The sequence below is a fragment of the Schistocerca piceifrons genome, chromosome 11, assembly GCF_021461385.2.
Source record: "Schistocerca piceifrons isolate TAMUIC-IGC-003096 chromosome 11, iqSchPice1.1, whole genome shotgun sequence".
NCBI classification, from domain to species: domain Eukaryota; kingdom Metazoa; phylum Arthropoda; class Insecta; order Orthoptera; family Acrididae; genus Schistocerca; species Schistocerca piceifrons.
The window spans coordinates 124442520-124461701 of record NC_060148.1 but is presented as its reverse complement, the minus strand read 5'-3'; the positions used below and the strand labels follow the sequence as shown (position 1 = coordinate 124461701).

The 19182-nt window shown below is 38.5% G+C and overlaps 1 long non-coding RNA gene across 1 annotated transcript; it reads left to right on the top strand.

The window, feature by feature from the left end:
• Positions 1 to 75: 75 nt before the first annotated feature.
• LOC124720497 lies at positions 76 to 12080 on the top strand. Its single transcript, XR_007006176.1, has 3 exons — positions 76 to 316; positions 5583 to 5651; positions 12013 to 12080. It is a non-coding gene; the product is annotated as an uncharacterized LOC124720497 (long non-coding RNA).
• The last annotated feature ends 7102 nt before the right edge of the window (positions 12081 to 19182 follow it).

Here is a 19182-nt window from a genome sequence, read left to right as displayed (position 1 = left end):
ATTTCTTCAACTAGCTGTCTGTTGTTCGTGCTGGCTGTGCGCGGGATTTCCGAGGTGGGTCAAAAGTGCAGGCTGCTCCTGTGGGTATCTGTAACGGATCGGGCCTGCCGACCTAAAGCCATTTGGTTCCCACTGAGGTGCAGGCCCTGCCTGTCGGATCTAGTCTCACCGACCTGCCCGCAGGCTGGGTCTGTTTGTGTGTGACGTAATGCAGCAGATTTTCACGGTTTATCCGTGGGCCCAGGACTGTGGTGTTCCCCGGCAGGCCAGAGGCCGTGGGCGATGGACTTCAGGAATTACAACTGTCTCGTCATAAGTATGTTGTACAGTGTGGCATTTTATAGACATTTTACTTGTTATAGTTAATTTTGGCACTTAAAAGTACTGTATATGTTAGAAAGTGTGGAAAATAAGAAGAAAAAGATTATGCCAGTTGGTGGCGGTTTGTGCTTGTATATTTCTCGAAAGAAAAATCCCTGAATACCTGTAAAATAATAGATAGAGCACAGTGGGTAATAACCGACAATAAAGAACATTGTAGAATCGATATTTCATTGGGGGTCCCCTGCAGTGTTGCTTTACACAATTCTTTCCCACCTTATACACTTCTTTCAAAAGGCCAGCTTTCTCCTGAGGTTATTTCTGAAATCAGTGAAGGTATTTTAAATCTGTCTTGCAACTCCAAGGAAATATGCATTTTTATCACAATATGTGTTTTGTTTTATTGAAGTAAAATAATATCAGTGGGCCGAATGAAACACACATACTATTTGGCTTGGTTTCCCCATCTAAAAACAGTTCATTACAAAAGAGTTTGATGTTAGTACTTAAGATTTTTGCTCACATCAGGAAACCCAATCTGATTGCTAGATTTTTAAAATATTTCCTCATTTGCTCTATTGTACCATAGCTGCAAAGACAGATTGTCAACTTACGTCTTAAGGTACCTTTGAGATCTCAAAATTTGTCATGGAAAAGTGCTAAAACTTGTCCGGAAATCAGGGAAATATCTTGGAAATTCGTGGCAACCCTGATTATTGTCTTTTAGTATTTGGGGCTGATGTATTGCACTTTTAGTTACAGTTATGGAGAATGTTCTAGAAGTGTTGAAATGTAGAAGCTTATCTCTATCTTTCTTTTTTTGTGTTGTGGTATTTTCTGAGAAATTGTTCATCTTCCTAAACACAAAGAGGCACAGGCAAACCTACATTTATACTGCATCTAGTTGATACAGGGTCTGTGTTAAACAAGAAACTATAATCAAGTGAGGAAGCTGGTTTATTTGAAAAACTATATGGTGTGTCCTCAGATGGAAAACCAGTCCTAAGCAAAGAAGGGAAAGCTGAAAGGTGGAGCAGTATGTATAAGGTCTCTACAAGAGAGGTGAACTTGAAGGCAATATTACAGAAATAGAAAATTACGTAGATCAGATGAGATGGGAGATACCATACTATGAGAAGAATTCGACAGAGCACTGAAAGACCTAATTCGAAACAAAGTCCTGGGAGTAGATGAGATCCAACTACTGGTAGCCTTGGGGGAGCCACACCTGACAAAACTCTATCTGGAGTGCAAGATGTATGCAACAGGCGAAATAACCTCAGACTCCAAGTAGAATGTAACAATTGCAGTTCCAAAGAATGTAGCTACTGACAGGAGTGAAAATTATCAAAATATCATTTAATAAGTAATAGTTGTAAAATACTAACAGGAATTATTTGCAGTAGAATGGGGAAACTGGTAGAAACCAACGTTGGGGAGGATCAGTTTGGATTTCGGAGAAATGTAGGCACACACGAGGCAATACTGACCCTATAACTTATCTTAGAAGATAGGTTAAGGAAAGTCAGACATACATTTATAGTATTTGTAGACTTAGACAGTGTTGACTGGAATATTCCCTTTGAAATTCTGAAGGTAGTGGTGATAAAATACAGGGAGCAAAGGGCTATTTACAACTTATACAGAAAAACAGAGAGCAATTATAAAAGTCAAGAGGTATCAAACGGAAGGAGTAGTTGGGAAGGGAATGGGACAATGTTGTAGCCTACCCTTGATGTTATTTAGTCCGTACATTGAACAAGCAGTAAAGAAAACCATAGAAAAATTGGGAGTAGGAATGAAAGTCCAAGGAGAAGAAGTAAAGACCTTGAACTTTGTCAATGAGATTGCAATTCTGTCAGAAACAGGAAAGTACTTGGAAGAGGAGCTTACGAAATGAGTAGAATATACAATGAACAGCAACAAAAGCAAAACAAGGATAGTGGAATATGATCAAATTAAATCAGGCAATTGTGAGGAAATTAAGTGTAGTCAAATTAAATCAGGTGATGGTGAGAAAATTAGATTAGGAAACAGGACACTGAAAGTAGTAGATAAGTTTTGTTATTTGGGCAGAAAAATGACTGAAGACTGTCATAGTAGAAGGGATATAAAATGTTGGCTGGCAATGGCAAGAAAAGCTTTTCTGAAGAAGATTATGAAAAGGAAAGTTGCTACTCACCACATAGTGGAGATGCTGAGTCACAAATAGGCACAAAAAAAGACTGTCACAAGTAAATAAAGCATATCTAATATATGGTGAGTAGCAACTTTGCTTTTCATAATATTGTTACATCCCATCCTGTATTTTCCATTGTTGAATTTTCTGAAAAAGAGAAATTTGTTGACATCGGATACAGATTTAAGAGTTAGGAAATCTTTTCTGAAAATATTTGCCTCGAGTATAGCCATGTAGGGCAGTGAAAAATGAACTGTTAACAGTTTAGACAAGAATAGAAGTAAGGCAGTGAAAAATGAACTGTTAACAGTTTAGACAAGAATAGAAGTTTTCGAAATGTGGTGCTACACGTGAATGCTTAAGATTAGATGTGAAAATGATGTAACTAATGATGAGGTACAGGACAGAGTTGGGGAGAAAAGAAGTTTGTGGTACAACTTGACTGAAAGGCACAATTTGACTGAAAGAAGGGATCAGTTGAGGGGACTTATTCTGAGACATCAAGGGATCACTAAAGTGTGGTGGGTAACAATCGTAGAGGGAGACCAAGAGAGGAATACAGTAAGCAGGTTCAGAAAGATGTAGGCTGCAGTAGTTAGTATGAGATGAAGAGGCTTGCACAGGATAAAGTAGCATGGAGATGTCCATCAGACCAGTGTCGAGATTGATGACCCTGACAGCAATGTGTTGCTTCTGTAAATTTAAATTTGCCCAAAAATTTATGTATTCTTCTCCCAGAGAGTAAGCTAAAAATATTGTTTATAGTCAAGTTTCATGTTACAGTGCATTGAGCATGTAAAATATGTTGCTTTATAATTGGTAGACAGTACTGGCACTTTTCAAAATTTGTTTAATAGAGGACTTGCATAAATAAATAACTGTGCAGTGTTCCATCATCTTTCGGGCGTGCACTCGGGACAGTGACAATTCTTCTTGCGATATTTCGGCTAGAAACCTCCCAGCCATCTTCAAGGCGAGTCGGAGACTCAGTTCATAGCGTTTTCGCGTTCCTATTTACGCGGAGAGTCACGTGATGCAAAGCTGCTGAGGATTGAAAGCGCATGCGTCAAAGATATCAAAGTCGCCACTACTGCGCTAGTTATAGATAAGATGTATATAGCAAAGATACACATACAAGCGCAGAGTGCAAACAAAATAGTGCTGCTGCGAATCCACAGTGCTTGTAAATAAATAATTAATCTTTAAAAGTGGTAACATCTGTCGGAAGTGAAGAAGCAGAAATTCTTTCCGAACGAAGGTGTGAAATAAGCGGTTTCCAAGCATGCGCTTTCAATCCTCAGCAGCTCTGTATCACGTAACTCTCCGTATAAATAGGCACGCGCAAACACTATGAACTCAGTCTCCTACTCGCCTTGAAGATGGCTGGGAGGTTTCTAGCCGAAATATCGCAAGAAGAATTGTCGCTGTCCCGAGTGCATGCCCGAAAGATGATGGAACATTATGTCCGCCGGGAAAACTTCAAGAATCACATAACTGTGCAGTGGTGAGTAATCAGCTGGCTTGTTATGAGAATGATATGCCTTGCCTTATGTATGCCAGTGCCTTTATCAGAGCAACTAAAATATTCAGTCCTATAAGTTCAGGTTTTTTAGTGTTAAATGAGATGGAAGAAACCTATGCAATATAAGAAGAATATTTCAACAGCTAAATGCTGCCAATTAGACTACTGGGTGTCGTACTTGTCATCAACATCTACACTCTGCATTCCACTGTGAGGTGCATGACAGAGGGCATGTCCCATTGTATCAGTTATTAGGGTTTCTTCCTGTTCCATTCACATAAGTAGCATGGGAGGAATGGCTGTTTGAATGCCTCTGTGCATGCAGTAATTATTCTAATCTTATCCTCACGATCCCTGTGTGAGCAATACATAGCGGGTTGTAGTATATCCCTAGAGTTATCATTTAAAGCTGGTTCTTGAAGCATTCTTAATAGATTTTCTTGGGATAGTTTATGTATATCCTCAAGAGTCTGCCATTTCAGTTCCTTGTGTATCTCTGCGACACACTCCCGTGGATTAAACAAATCTGTGACCATTTGTGCTGCCCTTCTCTGTACACATTCATTATCCCTCGTTAGTCCTTTCTGGTATAGACCCCACACACTTGATCAATATTCTAGAACCAGTTGCACGAGTGATTTGCAAGCAATCTCCTTTGTAGACTGATTAACTTCCCTAAGATCCTGCCATCTGCTTTGCCCGTGACTGAACCTTTGTGACCATTCCATTTCATATCCGTACAAAGTGTTACACCCAGGTATTTGTATGAGCTGACTGATTCACAACAGTGACTCACTGATGTTATAGTCGTAGGATTCTACATTCTTTTCATTTTGTGAAGTGCAAAATTTTACACTTCTCAACCTTTAAAGCAAGTTTCCAATCTTTGCACCTCTTTGAAATCTCGTCAAGATGTCACTGAATATTTATGCAGCTTCTTTCAGACAGTACGCCAACATAGGTACCTGCAGCATCTGCAAAAAGTCTGATGTTACTATTAATATTGCCTACTCACCAAGGGGCAGCAGGGGAACGCACACACACAAGGCTTTGACTTTTGCAAGCTTTCAGAGCCGGTGGCATTACATTGTATTATCAATAATTGATTATTTCCATTGTTATATTAATATTGTCTTAAAGGTCATTAATGCACATCACATATAGCAAGGGTCCCTACAAACTTCCCTGGGGCATACCCGAAGTTACTTTACATCTGACGATGACTCTCCATCCGAGATCATACGCTATGTTCTCCCTACCAAAAAGTCCTCAATCCAGTCTCAAGTTTCACTTTATACACCATATGATCATACTTTTGACAATAACAACAGTCATTCTTATCCACTGTACCCACTGAACACTGTGTATGAGAATTTGTAACTTCATATCTAAATGCCCTTATAATATTGTGTAATGTTGATTTTTTTTAAGAAAGGGGAAAAAAAGAACAACAAAACTGTTTGTAAGATGGCTGTACGAATAAAACCAATTTAAAGAAAAAAAAGAGGAAATAAAGAAAAGAGGACAGATAATTGAGTGACCTTTTTTTTCTGCTTTCAGATACCTGGCCAATGAGATGAAGTTGTACCACTTCCATCAGTCCAGACATTTGTCAAAGAAGTGCAGTTTGTAAGTATTCTGAAACATTGATTGTCGAGTATGCGCTGCAGTAATGTGAATATTGACTGAATTCTGTCATGTTGACACAGTCTGTGTTTCGTGAGGGGGAAAAAGCTTTCATTAGCAAAGATCTCAGAAGTTAGTCTGTATTGTTGACAGTGGGTTTCAACAGTTGGAACTGTCGTTTTCTGGTCTTAAAAAATTTCTGTGATGAAACATGTGCCATTGTGAATTTGTAGCTTATGGATAAAACCCAGCACATAGGTTTTTCAAAAACACAACCATTTATAGTTAAAAAAGCAGCTTGTGCACACGAGCATGTTCACATACATAGCACTCACAGAGGCTCGTTAAGTCTTAAAATGTACAGTATACATTAAACTGTAGTTGCACCATATACTTCGGCTGAGGTGTGGATCCACAATGTGTGGAACATTTCTGCAAACATAAACAGATGTGCATTTTGCTGTGCTTCAAGAATTAACAAGCCTCTGCGAGCACTACTTATGCAAACGTGCTCATATGTACAAGGTGCTTTTTAACTGTAAATGGTTTTATTTTTGGACAATATTATGTATAATATCCTGCATTTTAATCAGTGTGGCATAAGGTACAAGCTCACAGTGGAACATGTTTCATAACAAACTTTTTTTGAAGACCAGAGGATGACAGAACTGTCAAAACCGGTTGTCCACAATAAAGACTAATTTATGGAATATTGGGTATTGAAAGTTTTGCTCATGGAATAAATATTACTTCTGTTCCTTATAGCTATCGCAGAGAAGCTGTATGGATGCAGTTTCATATCATATCTGCTACAGTGAAAGACTGAAGTTGAAACAAGGCTGCTGGATAGACACAGGGTGTAATACCCCAGGCTAACTGGGAAATCTGGGGAGAACACAGGAATCTTTAAGATTTCTGATAATTTTTCATTGTTTTAGTTTCCAGTTAAATTTTTGTAATTTTGACGAGTAAGAACTGATATTCGTAACAAAAATTTTACTTTGGCCCACTACAGCAGGATAATATTGCAGAAAGAAAACATAAATGAGAGAATAACGCTAAAATAAAATTTAGTTGCAAAGAAAGTGCGCTATTTACTACAAAACAAACTGCACACACAAGTGTCTGCCAACAGCAAAATGTGTTGAAGGCTTTAGGATGAAGACTGTGTCATATTTTGTAACAACAAACTGCTTTCAATTAGTATGATGTCACAACAGTTTACTTTTATAACAGGTCATGGGAAAATATTGAGGATGGTGGTTTGAGAAGCGTAATTTACGAAGTAAATTTCCTATTATGCAAGATGACTTACGTCGCATGTGAGAATCTGTGATTAATTTCTTAAATCACAGAGCGTTTGACTGTCACTCAAAACTTAAGACTTTGAGGGACAGCTGTCTAGAAAAATTTTGAATCTAGAAACCAGCCATTTATGCCATTATTTAAATATTTCCAGAATATTAGACCGAGTAACACCTTACAGTGGTTAGCACACTGGTCTCCCATTCGGCAGGACGACAGTTCAGGCCTGCGTCTGGCCATTCTGATTTAGGTTTTCCATAAAAAAAACCTCTCCGAACAGGCCTCGGAAGGCTCAATGGTACCGAACGGCCGCCGTGTCATCCTCAGCCCACAGGCGTCACTGGATACGGATATGGAGGGGCACGTGGTCAGCACACCGCTCTCCCGGCCGTATATCAGTTTACGAGACGGAAGCCACTACTTCTCAATCAAGTATCTCCTCAGTTTGCCTCACAAGGGCTGAGTGCACCTCGCTTGCTCACAGGGCTTGGCAGACCAGATGGTCACCCATCTGAGTACTAGCCAATCCCGAAAGCACTTAACTTCGGTGACCTGACAGGAACCGGTGTTACTACTGCAGCAAGGCCATTGGCTAGGTTTCCCATGATTTCCCTAAATTGCTTCAGGCAGATGCTGAGATGGTTCCTTATAAAAGGGCATGGCCGACTTCCCCATCCTTCACCTATCAGATGGGACTGATGATCTCGCTGTTTGGTCCCTTCCCCATAATCAACCAACCAGCCAACCAACCAACCAATCTGCGTATTTGTGTTTGATATATCTTGAAAGGTAACACACTAAAAAAGGACAAGCTTAGTTTTTCATATCTGTTTTATTTCTGTCATAGATTACGAATTATACAATAACAGTGGCAAAGAGTAAAATTATCCTTCAAAAGTAGTTAGAGGTGAAATCTTGAGCAATTTTCCATGTAATAGGCTTTTCTATGGAAAAGTTGGAGTGCTTGTCAAAGGATCCATCGTATCCTTAAAAAAAAAAAAAAAAAAAAAATGACAAAAAGCTTCCGATGACTGGTATATTGTAGGTGATAGCTTATCTTTTCATGTAGCTATACTGAATGTATATTAATTTAAACCATTAACTTTTCCTATTTGCATATTCGCTCTACTTAACAGTGATGTGGCTATTGGCCGACTACAACACAAGTCCTGTGCTCTGAATATCTGCTGTCATTGGCTGGGGAGTACTGTAACTTGAGCTATGATTGGTTGCAATGGCTCATCGCAATCTCGTTTTCGGTGCTTCGAAAGATACCGTGCTTTAATTGGTGGAATTTGTATTTATACTTTTGTAATTTGAAAATATGTGCTGTACATGATGGCTGCGCATCAAATATTTTATATTTTATATACAAGTTATTTTTTGCTGAAGTATCGGGAAGTTCTACACTTGTATACAATACCTTTACAATTCAAAGGATTTGTCAGTAGTTCGGCAGCGCCAAGGAAAAAGTGTATTGTCACTTAACAAAGGGAAAGTTTATTTTTAACTGGGAAATTTGGGAAAAAATCCGTCCCCCCTCCCCTCCCATTCTCGCCAGCGTATATACCCTGAGACAACATTGGTCCAGTATTACTGATATGTTTGAGAGCGCCAACCATTATATAATTATTGCATGTGCTGTGCAAGATATACGAGACAGACAAACTATCAGTTTAATAACTCATGAAACTTCCTGGCAGATCAAAACTGTGCACTGGACCAGGGCTCAAACCAGAGATCTTTGCCATTCTCAGCGCTTTACCTCTGCCAGTATATCTCCTACCTTCCAAACTTCTCATTCAAAACCTGTGGGACTAACACTTCTGGAAGAAAGGGTGTTGCAGAGACATTGTTTAGCCTGTGGCTCAGGAAGTTTCCTAATGGCATACACTCCGCTACAGAGTGAAAATTTGTTCTGGTTAATAATTCATGATATTGTCACAAATAATTTACAGAAGAATGGAAAAATTGCTAGAAACCGATCCCAGGGAAGGTAAGTGCAGGTTGTGGAGAAATGTAGCGGTATGTGAGGAAAAAATGACCCTGTGATTTATATTAGAAGATTAGTTAAAGAAAGGGAAACCTGGATTTATAGCATTTGCAGATTCGGGGAATGCTTTTGACAATGTTGACTGGAATGTACTCTTAGAAATTCTGTAGATAACAGGGATAAATTATAGTGACCAAACAGGTAACTGCAACTATTACAGAAATCAGACGGCAGTCACAAAGAGTTGAACGACGTGAGAGGGAGATAGTGGTTGGTAATGGAGTGAGGCAGGGTTGTAGCCTATCCTCGATGTGTTTCAATATGCACGTAGAGCATGCAGTAAAGGTAACCAAGGAGGAATTCTTAAATGAAATTAAAGTTCAGGAAGAAGAAATAAAAACTGAGGTTTGCCGAAGACACTGTAATTTCTTCAGAGTCGACAAATTAGTTGGAAGAGCAGTGTGGCGTGGGATGTGTAATGTCTTCAACAGAGGCTGTAAGATGAACACCATCGAAGGTAAAACAAGGTAAGTGGAAGGTAGATGAATCGTGATGTTGAGGAAGTTAGATTAGGAAATGAAATGTGTTTTTCTATCTGTGCAACAAAATGCTGATGATGGTCAGTGAAGGAGAATATAAAATGCAGACTGTTAGTAGCAAGAAAAGTGTTTTGAGAAAAGAGAAATTTGTTAACATCAAACTAAAAGTATAAGTGTTTGGAAGTAATTTCTGAGGATATTTGTCTCGTGTGTAGACCGGTACTGAAATAAAACATGGTTGATAAACAATTCAGACAAGAAGAGAATAGAAACGTTTGAAATGTGGTGCTGTGGAATGATGCTGTAGATCAGGTGGGTAGATAGAATAACTAATCAGATTCGCCAAAAAAGAGTTTTGTGGCTCAGTTTCACTAAAAGAAGGGTATGGTTAATAATACTCATACTGAGCAATCACCAGTTTGGTAACAGGAAAGTAACTGGGGGGGGGGGTTAATAATTGGAGATAATGACCAAGGTTTGGCTACTGCTAGCAGGTTCTAATGGATGTAGGTTGCAGTATCATGCATAGATGAAGAGGCTTGCTCAGCATGGACTAGCATGGAGATTTGCATCAAACCAACCTTTAGACTGAAGGCTACATCATCAACAACAACAAACTTAATATTGAGGAAATTTAGAAACCACACATTATAATAACGGCAGAGTCTTCTTTTTATTTTTGTTTCACCCGACTTTGCGATATGTTAAATTAATCACTTTTTAATGTTTTGTGCCTTTCTGTTAGCAGCTCAGTATTGTTTCATTCTTTTGACCTTGCTTTCCTATCTTCTTCAGAGATGTGGATGTTCGTTAGGATTTGATTTTGGAACCTACCCCCCCCTCTCCTTCCCTCCCTCCCCTCCCATTGTGTTCTTTTCCTCCTCTCTCTTTTTCTCCGATTTATTTTTGAACATAGCTCTTGTGATTTGGAGTTATCTGAAGTCCTTTTCCATTTCAGTAATCCATTTTTTTCCTGCAGAAGTAGTCATAATTTATTCAGTTGATCTATTTTGGTTCAGAATGAAGATGTATCCATAAAAATGAATTCTTTTTGTCCTAATTGTGTCTGAGAGTTTTTCGGTAGTTGGGTAAAGGGTTTCATTTTTGGTGCGGATTAATTGTTGTGAAATCTGGGGTCAAGAAACGTTTCTAATACCTTTGTTTCTTCTACTCCCGTCTTTCAACTAGGCCATGGTTGGTGATGGTGTTTCAGCTGCATACAGGGCTTCTGGTTTGACTACTACACTGTTGCAATGCTTATTTTTGCATTCTGTGAGAGGGACCTTTTGTTGTATGTGTTTTTTGCGAGATAGAAGACAAGATCAACTTTACTTCTAATTTCCATTGCCTTTTTCTCGAGCCCATTCCAGCTGACGGATTCTGCAAGGTATTTGAGTTCTTTGATTATCTCTACTTTTTGTTGTCCCACTTTAAAATGTTGTGGTGGTTTTTTTGTGTTTGTTGTTACATTGGTCTTTTTGAGGGTTTTGAGACCTTGAGACCTGCTTTTTCTGTTCAAAGGTCTGTTCTTTGGCTATTTCCCAGGTCTCAGCTAGTAGGGTTATATCATCTGCAAAGGATAGATAGTTGGCTTTGATGCCTTTTGTTTTGTGCTCCTAGGCAGATTCCACTATCTCTGTGTTCCAGTCTCTCCAACAAGTTTTTCTTGGGAGCACTTAACTAGCAGTGGGGGATTCCATCTCCTTAGCTTATACCAGTTTTTATTTCAAAAGGGTTAGTGTTTTCCCATGAATTTGGCTTTGGAATATGTGGTGATAGGGGTCTCTCTGATTGGATTTATATTTTTTGTTATCTAGGGCTAATTCTTTTAGTATGTATAAGGGATTCCTGGTGTATTAAGTTTCATGATTTTAAAAACTCAATGACAGTCATAACATATCATTTTGCTCTTCATTTTTGGTATGTCATGAAATTTTTGAGGTTTAGTGTTTGTTTTGGGCAGGCTCTTCCTTTCCTGAAGCCAATTTCATATACTTCAAGTTAATTGTCTAACAGGGATTTTGCTCTGTTTAGTAAGACTGTGGAGAGTATTTTGTATGTTATATCTAGGGGGAGATTCCTCCATAGTTGTGATCAGCTTGGGACACTTTCTTATGGAGTGGGTGGACGAGGGCCGTCTTCCATTCATCAGGGGTTTTTCATGTATTCATATTTCTTCAAAAAAGTTGTGGTGAGCGTCTGTGACATTTTTTCCTCAAAGTTCAGCTCGATTTGGTCTCTCTGAGACCTTGTGGTTTTTGAGATTTGAAATGACTGTAATTCCTCAGTGATGGACGGTTCAAAGTTACGGCTGGTTGTCGAGCTCTTCAAGACCACTTTTCTGTGTTCTTCGTAGTTGAGATGGTTTTGGAAATATTGGAAATTGTTTGCACGTATTTCCATTTCTGTCTTCATTTTCCAAGTTCAGTGGGCTGTATTTGGTTATTTTTCGTTTAAAATTTGTATAAAAGTTCCTTGTGTTGTTTTTTTTATTAAGATCATTGACTAATTTGTTTTCCACTTGCAGATAAATGACCAAGTGGATGAAGCAGCCACACTCTCACCGGTCCAGATATTCATCAAAGAAGAGTAAGGTGTAAGTATTCATGAAATACTGACTGTCAGTTACACACTGAAGTAATAAGATAACTCCTAATTGTATTTCATTTACCAGTAGTAGAAAATGCATATACATAAAATTTCTTATATACTATAGTTGAAAGTCAAACTGGAGAATATGCATTATAATAAGCCACAATTGTACTGTGTATACACACACAGATTAGGTAGATATTTCTAAGGGACTCTTTGCAAATGATACAGTTGTGTACAGTGATTTCACATAACTAGAAAATTATTGTTAAATGCTGGAGGACTTGATGATGATGTGCATGTGGTTCAGGGACAGGCAAGTCAAGTACTGTAGATGTGTAAACAGATAAAAAGACTGTCGTTGCTCAGTTACTGGAAAAGGACACAACCAGCAATAGCAGCAGTTTCAGGAGAAATCAGATGGCAGAAAATTCGTGCTGGACTGGAACTCAAACCCGGATCTCTGGGACTCAAACCCAGATCTCCCGGTTTATGTGTTAGGTCGCCATAACCACTTTGGCTATCCGTACAGGAGTCATGACAAGAAACACTTCCATATGTCGTCATCTGTGCGCCACAACCTGCACTCTTGCACTTAATTTATAGGGATTGGAAAAATTTACGTTTCCGCTTCAAAATGCAAAATTACGTTTTAGATGCTATTTTGTAGTAAATTGTATCCAGATGAACTATTTTATCAGAGATAATTTGAAATAGCTTGATTCCTGCATAAAAATATTGAAAATGTAACCAGTTTTTGGTTAATGGTATTGTGCATCTTCTGGTGAAGGCCAATTTGTAAAGGTAATGTGTATAAGAACCTTTCTGCAAAATGAAAGTGTACAAATGCAACGACATATCAGTGCACTAAATGATCTGATGCCAGGCCAGTTGTGGGCGGTTGAATGGTCTATTTAAGATACGTGCTGTGTAATACAATGTAGTACTCAGCTGTGGGACCAAGTATTTTATAACAAAGAAATGTGTACATTTGTTTGTTAAAAAAGCCCAAAATATGGTTTAATGTGGACATTTCTAAAGTGTCAAATTAGGTGGAGTATGTTTTGAGCAGTGGTTGTATCGAATACTGCTAGATATTAGGCCTGCACTGAGTCGTTAACAATAGTCCGCCAACATCAGCGAGCAGTTGAGCTGTAGCTTTCCCCCAAATATTTTGTGTCACGTGTTGCTTATCGTTTTCTGATTTTGAAATAAGTGAAGCTACTAATCCTGATCCGTTACGGATTTCGATTACGAACCTTACAACGTTAGAAGAGATGGGTGATCCCTTTGACAATACTGTTGGCTGTTGCCATGTGAAAGGGAGGCGGGGTTTGTTTCTGCACACCACTCTTCTTCCCTCTGGCAGTCAAAATTCTAGTTTGTTTATGCTTGTTGTCATCTGCCACTGTAGCCTGTAGTGTCTGCACTATGTGCCAAAATTCTTCTCGTAAAGTTAACATAGCGTTATGATATGTTCAGTTCTGCTTCTATGCTAACTGCCTTGTCTGTTCTGTTTGTAGCATTGTAAAGCATGGGTTGCACATGTACGAATGCCCACAAAAGATAGAAATTAATAGTTTGTAGATTTTGTTATCATTGAATTGTGTAGAAAAGAGTGATAATGTCCAGAAACACCTTAAATTAGAGACGCATTCAGCTCACTGTCAGGAACAAGCTGTGGCTTTTCAACAGAACAATCATTTTTAAATTCTTAAATATAGCCAAATGAAGAAAACAAAGGCTAGTTTGGAAGAAAAAGGTTTTGGAAGTTTTTGCAAAAGTAAACATTACTGTCACAAAGTTCCCAATCAGCACCTTTCTGTAGCAGTCAGTTTCAAAGAAATAAGGCTTTGTGTATTTTCACTCACGTGACAACATTTGAGGTAGGTGCATCTAATCATTAAAAGAAATATGAAATCAACAAAAATAGATGCAAATTATGCCAAAAGAGAGAGAGAGAGAGAGAGAGAGAGAGAGAGAAATTTCAGTACGTGGGGTACATATAGAAGTTTGGGCCTGGCCAAGAGTTGTGCACAGATAGCCAAAACAGTTAAGGTGACCGCTTGTGTAAAGCAGGAAACCTAGGTTCGAGTTCCAGTATGGCACAAATTTTAGTTGTTTTCATTCCATTATACAGCTGATGGTTGTCCGTATTTGAAACTCCTAATACGTTTTGTGTATTCCATGTGGGCTGTGGTCAGCACAGTGCTTGTTCTTTTGGGCATGCATGTATGTCCAAAGGAACATTGCATCATACTTTTAACAACACAGGCACTGAAATATCATAAAATGTCTGTGTTTATACAGTGTCTGCATCGTCACAATATAATGCTCTTCAGACACGCATGCCTAAAAGCTGTGGATGAACATTATGAAATAAATCTACTTATTTCATATCTGCATCGATGTCAGCATTTTGTTACACACGAACGTTTGTGCTGGACCGAGACTCGAACTCAAATTTTCCACACGTTACGAACGTTCACCTTAACTGCTTCGGCGATCTGAATGTTCCCCCAGGACTGATCCAGACTTCTATATATCGTGTAGTCACATCCCGTATGCCCACACAATTTGCGATTCTCGTGCAGGGAGAGAAGAGTGTTATATTGTCATTTTAGCCTCTCATTGGTGCATATTTGTAATATGCGAACTTTTTCACAACATTATATTATTGTATATAAATTAGTTGTCAGTTGACAGCTTCCACCAGCAATACACGAATGGGACCTGTGCTGGTTTTGCAGGCTCCAACCCTGTTGGCAGTTCCACTGTGCAAATCATTGTTCTTGCTGGTATTCAAGTAGCAAATGTATTTTAATGCGAAAATGTTGTCTAAATGAAGAAAAAATGTAACCCTGGCCCTAATGACAATTAACAGCACTACGGAGGTCTAGATCGTAGTCAACTTAGAGAATTTTTATGTACTTTTTGTAGGAAGTACAGACATCAGACTTAATACTTGTTACGAGTTAAATGTTGAGAAAATTTCAAAACGATGTCATCCTCGAGCATTATGCACGAGTCTCTATAGACCATATGCTGAAGCTGTGGCGCGATCCCAACCGAGGGATGTTTGGTGAAGACTAGGGACCATATTATACGCATTTGCATGCTGCATATGCATTTGCATATTTCTCTCCTTTTCACCAGTTATTGCATATTTTAATAAAAACTGGTGACGATACATATTTCACTCTGTTTACAATATTTTAAAAATTGAGACGGGTAGTCTCTAGCTCTATCTAGTTTTTATGTCTCACACATTCACCGCACCTAAAACTGCGTGTAATAGCTAACCGAAAGCCCACTGCATGGCGAAATCATTACAGAATAGGAACAGGAAGAGGCGTACAGAGTCAGTGCTCCTGCGCCTGTGGCCCCCCTGTTAATCCCCCCCACTGTCCCGCCGTATGCGTTCGCAACAAATAAATTAAATTACGCGAGCTTTTAGTCGCACATCCGCTGTTTCAGTTTAGCTTTCTGCTTACTCGTACACAGTTGAACGTGTTAATGATGTGCAGTGTATAACGTGTCGTGTGCCATACCACCCGAAAAAAGAATGGTCGTTTCGTGGATAGCTGATCGTCCCGGAACATTTACGTGTGACGGAATTATTTTATGTTTTCAAGTCTGTGAAAGAAAATGTTTTGTGCAAAAAAAAAAAAGTTTCAAGTAGATCAGCATGCCGAGACAAATATTCCTATCACAGGAATGCAGAAGAAAAGGTGATGAAAAAAATTTCTGATAACAGCAAGTTGCAGTAGCAGGGACTTGTCCAGAGGTAACCAAAAAAGTCTGTTTAACATGGATCTGTGCAGAGCATTCATTGCAAGCAATATTCCTCCTCACAATCCTGTAAACTCTATCCTCTAAGGCTTCCTGCAGAAATATTGCTTAAATCAAAATATACCAGATGAATCGACATTGTGTAAAAGTTACATACCGACAATGTGCGTAATGTTCTGGAAGAAATACGCAATGAACTCGAGGGCAACATGATCTGAATTTCAGTTGATGAAACTGTAGACAGTTGTGACCTGTACTTTGCAAATTTAATTGTTGGTGTTTTAAAAGAAGAGCCTTCTTCTTCCTATTTAGTGTTATGCAAAGAACTTGAAAAAGTAAATCATTCTACGATCACTAGATTTGTGATTGAGGGTATTAGAAAAATATATCCAAAATCTTCTGCAGATGCAAGTGTGTTTGTGTTTATTTGAGATGCTGCTCCCTATATGATCAAAGCAGGAAAAGCCCTCGGAGTATTTTATCGTAATTTGATTCGTGTGATGTGCTTTGTTCACTGAGCACATCGCCTTGCTGAATGTAATTAAACTGATTTCACCCACAGAGAAAGTGTTTCTAAAGGCTCCTGCTCACATCAAGACCTACAAAGAAAAACTACCAAATGTGCAATGATTATAAAGAGTCCGCCTCGATTGCAAATAGAAATCGGATGTTCGCCTAGGTTTCGGTGCAGATAACCACGCCTTCTTCGGAACACACTAAAACTACAAACTGCGTAAATAGGCATCGCCCAGCATTAATACAGTTTGTAGTTTTAGTGTGTTCGAAGAAGGCACGGTTATCCGCGGCGAAACCTAGGTCAACATCTGGTTTCTATTTGCAATTGAGGTGGATTCTTAATAATCATTGAATTATTCCAGTCGTAACTCATTGGGGTACGTAGGTTGAAGCTGTGTCATTTTACAATGATAATTTCAAGGCCATTAGAGGGGTAGTAAATGACTTTAATAGTGCAGAGACTTTGGCAGTTTGCCAATCCAAGGAAGCTTTTAATGATTCCAGTATTAAAAAAGACATTGCTGTGATTAGCACTACTTTTCCCATATGCCTGCAAGTATTAAAAAGCTTGAAACTCAAGGTTTGGCATTGAATGAATCTATTCAGTTAATGAATGAAATTATTCTAGTGAGCTGCTCATTTTCGGAGGTATTCCCGAGAAAACTTATAGAAAAGTTTGAAAACATTTTATACAATAACCCAGGCTTTGAACCCTTGTACCATATTGATAGTTTCATTAATGGGATGGGTGAACTTTTACCAGAAACGGTAAGTGCCAACATAGCACCCAAATTCAAATACTGCCCAGTCACCTCAGTTGATGTAGAACGGTCCTTTTCTACTTATAAAAATGTTTTGAGTGATCGAAGACACAATCTTACCGTCAAACTTTTGGAACAGTACTTGTTTGTATGTATTTACAATAGTAGAAAAATGTAAAATAAATTGTAAATGATGCTTTGGTCCAATAGTATTAATTAAAAGTTAATGATGTTAAAAATTTCATGATTGTGTGTTGTTTTTTAAATAAAATATTACTGGGTTTTTGAGTGTGCCCCCCCTGCGTGCAGTATATCTCGAAGTTGGTCCTGTACGTATCGATTGTTTTGTCGTGACTCAACTCACATCACGTCTGTTTGTTACCGACAACAATAGTGAAGAAGGAACAACTCTTGAAATACAGTATGAGTCCCCATTTTGCAAATTTTTAGAAAATAATCCCAGAAAGCCTCCCCCCCCTTCCTAACCTCTACCAGAAATTATTCAGAAAGTGATATCAACATTCTAAATGTACCGATCTTTGGCATGGCTAGCACTCTTCCTCGTAATTGATATGCACAGGTTCGACTTTGAGATGTGATGCACGCAGTAACTCCTATGTTTTTTTATTATTTAATCTTGTAGATTTCTGAACTTTTTGTGCATTTTAAGCATTTTTCATGCATATTTTAAGATTTTTATGATGCATATAATCCAGTGATGACACACCCACAAGAATAGCATTTTAGAGCAGTTTTGAAAAAATTGTAAGCTTTCATCAACCTGAAGGTGGTTTTGAGCAGCACAGTGCTCTACTAGGGACAGTCCTACTCAAGGCCATACACCATTTCCCTCCTCTGACCTTTGAACTCATTCATCTACAGTTTGTCAACTCCAAACTGTGGTGGAACTTGCCGTTTTTCACAATAACAGATCCATCAGGAGGTTAAGGAAGTGATTAACGACAAATAAAAACGTGTAGCTACCTCAGCTCGTACACCACTCTTCACCTGTCTGTCAGCGATGTCGCGAACGACCGACAGTGGAAAGATGGTGTGCTCCAGCAGTCAGTACCTCGCTACCTGCCATGGCGCGAGCATCAGTGTGTGTGTGCAGATAATGGATGTGTGTTACTTAAAGTAGCATGCGGGATTATGATATTACGTGTGTTATCAGTTGCTTGTCTTATTACTGTGCTGACTAATAAAACATTATTATCTCAAAGTGTAGTGTTTGATTAGCTGCAAAGGTGTTACTCATACTGGCATGCTGCCAGCTTCATACTGTATTTACTTGAGTGTAAGATGCCCCTGAATATAAAATGGCCCAATTTTTTAATTTTTTTTTATTTATTCATTTTTTTAATGAGAGGCTCCTTGAGAGAAATTTATTTTTAAGAGATTCAGATTTACTAGAATTACAAACTGTTTTATACACATAAAGTATCTGCCAAAAAGGTAACCTTATAACTATTCTAAACTTTTGCCATTTATTGATTGTCTAAATTTTGATAACACTTGGAGAAATAAAATAAACAACAAGAAATTGTTCACATGAATTTTTGTACTGTTTTCTTTTCTGCCTTTTATGCTTACAATCCATGTAGTATGTGCTACCACTATCTTGGGTCATCACCATCATCAACCTAATGGCACAGCCGTGAAATTTATACCTTCATTGTCACAAACATATGGCTGTTTCTTCAGAATATGTGGCTATTTCTGGAGTGGTTGTTATGTTGGAATTTGAGAACACAGCTATTTTTTCCTGTATACATACCAGATTTCACCTCTATGCTGAGATGAGTATGTTATAATCTCACTTCCAAACATGTCACCTCCCCCCACTCTGTGTAGAACCACCTGATATACCCCCTTTCATTCTTGTCATACGTCACGGAGAGTGTTGACAACATTGCAGCAAGAAACACAGAAGTACATCACTTGCCTAGATCTAGGCTTTTATTGTCTTGTGCAGTTATGAATACTATTGTTGAGTATTTGTCCAATTTTAAAGTCAGTTCAATTCCGACTACAAA